The sequence below is a fragment of the Nicotiana sylvestris genome, chromosome 6, assembly GCF_000393655.2.
Source record: "Nicotiana sylvestris chromosome 6, ASM39365v2, whole genome shotgun sequence".
NCBI lineage: Eukaryota > Viridiplantae > Streptophyta > Magnoliopsida > Solanales > Solanaceae > Nicotiana > Nicotiana sylvestris.
Genome location: NC_091062.1, coordinates 181146530 through 181152529, shown reverse-complemented (window position 1 = coordinate 181152529; position 6000 = coordinate 181146530).

Here is a 6000-nt window from a genome sequence, read left to right as displayed (position 1 = left end):
GAGATAACCAACAAAGCAACAAACATCCCAGCGAGGGAGCAATTTAATAACTCTTTCTCTTTCTTTCACTTTTACTTCTTATCTCACTTTACCACCTGAGTCAATGCTCCAAAGGGGTTCAATCTTTTCATATATTGTCACACTTTGTAATATAACTCGAGCCAATGCTCCTCGAAGTTCAAGGTCACAATTTCCTTCACAAGCTTTTCACAACATATAGAAACCATCATTAAGGCATGAAAGATACAACAACAAAAAATCAGAATATCCGCAATATAAAGACTCACGTTCATGCTAGACACCAACGTATAGATACTCGTCACCATGCCTATACGTCGCACTCGACAATTAGCACGTAGCAAACTCAACTCCTAATCCTTCAAACTAAGGTTAGACCAAACATTTACCTCAAACTTCCACGGCCAATTCAATCCTCAATTATCGCTTTTCCTCTTGAATTTGGCTCCAAATCGATTGTATCTATACAATAATGACTTCAATACATTAATAAATGCTAAACAATGCGAACCCAATGCCTAATTTATAGCTTTCCAAGCATTCTTCCCAAAATCTCAAAAATTGACCACGGGCCCGCTTGGTCAAAACACGAGGTCGGACCAAAATCAAATCACTCATTCACCCATGAGCCTGAATATATAATTTATTTTCAAATTCGACCCAAAAACGACGTCTAAATCAAGAAAAAATCAAAAAGCCCTAACTCTACCCAATTCCCTAATTTCTACCCTTAATCACATGTTTTAGGCCTAGAAATTCAATAGATGTTGATGAAAAAAGAAGAAAACAAGTTAAAGATTACTTACCCAAAAGATTATGTGAAGAAAGGCTTCAAAAATTGCCTAAGAGCTTTGGAGAAGAAGAAGTTTTGTAAAATTTTGAGAAATCCCGTAAGTGTTCTCTTTTTGGGTCTTTAAAATAACTGGGCAAAAATGTGCATCGCATTCGCGACAGACACTCCGCGTTCACGATGGGTCAGGCTGGATAAGCCTTCGTGTTCGCATGAACGGGCTTGTGTACGCGGAGAAGGATCCCCTCGAGCCCTCGCGTTCGCATCCAACCGGCCGCGTTCGCGTAGGGTAATTGCCCCACCCCCTGCCCAGGCCACTTGGCCTTCGCGTTCGCGTGGCCAGGTCCGCGTTCACAAAGGTATAAACCCCCATTGCCTCGCGTTCGCATCCTGGGCTACGCGTTCACGTAGAAGGATTTCCCTTCGGCAAATTTACTAATCGCATTCGCGAGGGTTCTCCCGCGAACGCGAAGAAGTCCATACAAGAACTGGAAACCTGCAACTTTCATAAGTCTAAAACCACTCTGAAACACTCCCGAGCCCTCGGGGCTCCTAACCAAGCACATGAACTAACTCAACAACATCATACAAACTTATCCATGCGATCAAATCGCCAAAATAACCTCAATAACAATGAATCAAACCTCAAAATCAAGATTTTTTCCAAAAAAACTTCATTAAGTTCAAATTTAAGATTTCAAGTCTGAAACACGTCAAACAACGTCCGATTTTAACCAAACTTTACAGAAACATCTTAAATCACATATAAGACCTGTACCGCACGCCGAAACCAAAATACGGGCCCGATACCAACACGTTCTAATCAAATTTCATTTCAAAATTCCTTAAATATTTTTAGAAAATAATTTTACAAAAAAATTCATTTCTTGGGTTTGGGACCTCGGAATTCGATTCTGGGCATACGTCCATGTCCCATATTTTCCTACGGACACTTCGGGACCGTCAAATCACGGGTCCGGGTCCGTTTACCCAAAATGTTGACTGAAGTCAAATTTATTCATTTTAACATCAAAACTTAGCATTTTTTTGCCATAGAATTCCATGTTTAAGCTTTCCGGATACACGCCCGGACTGCGTACGCGAATTGAGGCAACTCTAAATGAGGTTTTCAAGGCCTCAGAAGCATGCTACTTTGTTCTGGGATTATGAGAGGGTTGTATTCCGCTTTGGGGGTGTCACACCTCCTTTTTCCGCACCCGAGTGGGCGCAAGGGGAGTTTTTCCAATTAAAGGACAATCAAAACGGGATTGGTTTATTTATTTCAGAGTCGCCACTTGGGAGATTTAGGGTGTCCCAAGTCACCAATTTAATCCCGAATCGAGGAAAATAATGACTCTATATTACAGTCTGCGTACCAAAAATCCGGATAAGGAATTCTGTTAACCCGAGAGAAGGTGTTAGGCATTCCCGAGTTCCGTGGTTCTAGCACGGTCGCTCAACTGTTATATTCGGCTTGATTATCCGATTTTATACAATTGTGAACTTATGTGCAAAATTTAACTTTCAACCGCTTTTATCGTTTACTGTTTTTATCAAGAATTGCAACGTTGTGAAAATGTATCTCGGACCGCGTTACAATCAATGTACCCGTGGTCGTCGACACACTTTGACTCCGTTGAGATTTGGATTTGGATCACATCAATGTGCACCCGAGTTTGAGGAAATTAAATTATTAAAGGCGCGCCTAAAGCGACTAGCGTATTTATTTTGAGTAGGACCGTGGAATTCTACTAAACGGTCCATCCTGAATTCTAAACCATTTTAAAACAAATGTTTACTGAGGGCCCCGCAATTTGTATTTTTTATTTGGCGAGGCTCATCTCATTCTTATTTTAAAAGGATATCCTATAGCAACTACGTTTCTTGTCGTGTTTGTCCCTATCAATTGAAAACGGTAGATAGTCCTAATTAATTACATGCTTGCAAGTTGTTTGTAACAACATTAAAAAAAAAAGCTTGAAAATCAGAAATGAGGCTGCATGTACAGTCAGTTGAATAAATAATTATGAGCCCAAATCCAACCCATGCGTGATGGGCCAAATCTGGGCCGCTGCTTGCTCGGAGCAGGCCGGCTTGGCCTGTTTTGGCCTGAACTCGACCTTTATGAGGTTGAGATTGCAAGTTTGGTGTTCTTTGTCTTAACAGGTGGTTTACTAGTTATATGAGACCATCAATCTAAAAGGGAAGAACTTAATCCATGATGTACAGTTTGCATACATTACCACATATACTGCAAAGTAAACTAAAATCTGAGATGCAACCTATCTTATTGAGCATATTATCACCTATCAGCATACATATGTAAACTACCATTTAGCTAACTTATATTGATATACACTAGGCATACAAGCTGCTTCGATTGTCAACACAAGAATGAAAATTATCATACAATACATGATATCTAATATAACAATATATGTATGAAAAACAACTTCAAGTCTTTTCCTTTTTGCATTCATGCTCAATGTTCTAATTACATTTGATAGTGCCTTGGTTGTGTACCTGATGTAGAGGAACAGAAGAAGAAGGAAAAAGATCAGCTGAGTAGCACACAGCAAACAACAGCAACAACAGATTCACAACAACAAACAACCAGCCAATAATGGTGAAGCTCAGCAAGGAGTCGAGCAACAAATGAACAATCCCAGAAAAAGAACAGAGTAGGAAACAACAGCCCAGAATGTTGAATGTAACAGCAACAGAAATCCAAAGACCACAAGAAAGCTTGGCAAACAACAGGAAAAGCAAAACCCCACAGAAAACTTGATCAAACTGGACTCTTGCACAGTTTCTTCTAGACCATATTCATTCACAATGTTCTGAAATTTATTTCTGTTTTTCCTTTTCAGTTTTCTTACTCCCAAGATCTCTCCAGACTCAAAAAAAAATCCACCCCCTTCTAATGGAAGGTCTGCCTCTTTTATAGCCTAACCTTAACACTTTACAGTCTGTTTTTCAACTCAAAATTGCCCCCCCTCTTTGTTTTTCCACTCACTTCTTTTAAATAAACAAAACTCCCATCAAATCCCTGACAGCCCCTCTCTCTTTTGTTATTAAAATGTACTAATCACTTGTTTATTTAACCAAAGTATGGGCAGTAGGAATATAATCTGACAGCACATGCTGTCCAATTATTTTAATTCCTTAAAGCTAACCATACACATGCTGCCCACGGTCTAAACCAAATGGCATCGTGTTTTAAAATCAAAGTCTGAATCTGCCATTATAACCTTTCCCCTAGATGTTCTTTAATTCAATTTGAACAAAATCAATAGGCAATACAATTCAGTTCCTAATGGGACTCAAATACGATCACAGCAAAAATAAACAATACGAATCAAGTTGTTACCATTAACGATTGAAACTAATTGACGACATATATCGACTCGACTATATTAATCGTAACACATAACAATCAATCGTTCATACAAACAACACGTATAGAGTCCCGAATGACTTCAGACAAATTTGTTCAAACACTGGGAACTTATATGAATTAAACTCGTTTGACGACTAATCTAATTGATGAGCATGTATATCACAGGGTATATTCAGAACACAAACAGAAGACAATTGACCAAATAAAAAGGCCTTTAACAGAGATGGAAGAAATCCGAATGAAAAATAACAAAATAACAAACAAACACAACGAAACATGCTGACAACTTAATTAGAACTAAAACAAAAGAAAGGAAAACTTACCAAAAGAGTTTGAAATCAAAATGACCCAAATCTGACTCAACTTCGAACTCTTGAGGCCGAACAAACTTTAATCAGGGTGTTCTCACATGAGAACACCTTGATTAAGGTCTATTAGACCTCAAACCCTTGTCAAGACCGGCCGGATTCCCCAGGTGCATGTGTTTCAAGTTCTGGATATTCAGATCTGGATTTTTAGGAGTTGTGGGTAGATTCGGACCAAACCAAGCTTGGTTTGGTCACGAGGAAGGTTAGGGGAGTGTCTGGTATGAAGATGGGGTGGTTTGGCATAGTTCCGGGTTCGACTCAAATCTTCAAATGAAGATTCGAGACGAACGAGAGTGATTCGAGGCAAATGGATAGTAGATCCATGTTCAGGAGAGTGCGGTGGTCCTAGGGTGTTCAGGAGGTGGCCACCGGCGTTCGTGCCGCCGGCTTTAATGGCGAGGGAGACTAGGGCGGCTTGCTAGGGTTTGGGGTTTCAGGTTTGATCTTGGGGACGAAGGGATGGGGTGCTGGTATAGGGGGCGTGGGGTGTAAGGGAAGGTTTATATATGGTCTATGGGATTGGATCTGAGCCGTTAGATCAGATGATCTCAACGGCTTGGATCTGAGGGTGAGAAATGAGACAAGGTCGTTTGGTAGTTAAACGGGGTCGTTTGGTTTAAGTGAGGGGTTGGGTCGGATTGGTTCCTGGGTCGGGTTTGAACACGGGTTGCTGAAAGGGGTCCTGAGCCGTTGGATTGGCCTGGACGAATGGCTCAGATCGAACGCCTTTATACGGCGTCGTTTGAACTGGTGCTTGGGCAGCCGGATTTGGACTGGGTCTGAGTGCTGGTTGGGCCTGTTTTTGTTTCATTTCTTTTGGGCCCAAACCGATTTCCTTCACTCTTTGTTTTCTAATTTCATTTTTCTTTTAAAACAAAAATAAAAATAACAAATAATAAAATAACGAAATTAAAACTAAACAACAATGCAACATTTTAACACAATTATCACAAAAATATTTAAGTAAGTTAACTAAAAGCCTAGAACGAACGATGCACATATATATATTTTTTGAATTTTCTTTTACTGACTGAATTATGGTTTAATCATCCTAACATACATATTTTTGTATTTTGTTTGTTAATGATTAAATGCATAAATGGACAGATCCACAAATGACTAACAACACATGTCACGAAAACTCGAACAATTGTACAGCGAAACCATTTGTCACTATTTTTATTTTCTTTTGGAGCGATGGCTCGTAAAGCAAAAATCACGTGCTTACAGCTGCCCCTCTTTGCACGAAGACACGAAGGGTTTTCGCGCAAAGATAAAGCGAGCGATTTGACCGAACCTTTGCTTCAGAGATTTCCTACATATCCTGGGCTGAACAGGAATCAGGTCAATGTAGTTCGGGAAATTTTGGTAGCTGGGACTACCATGTGACTGTAGTGCCTGCTGCTGTTGTGCTCTGTTGCATG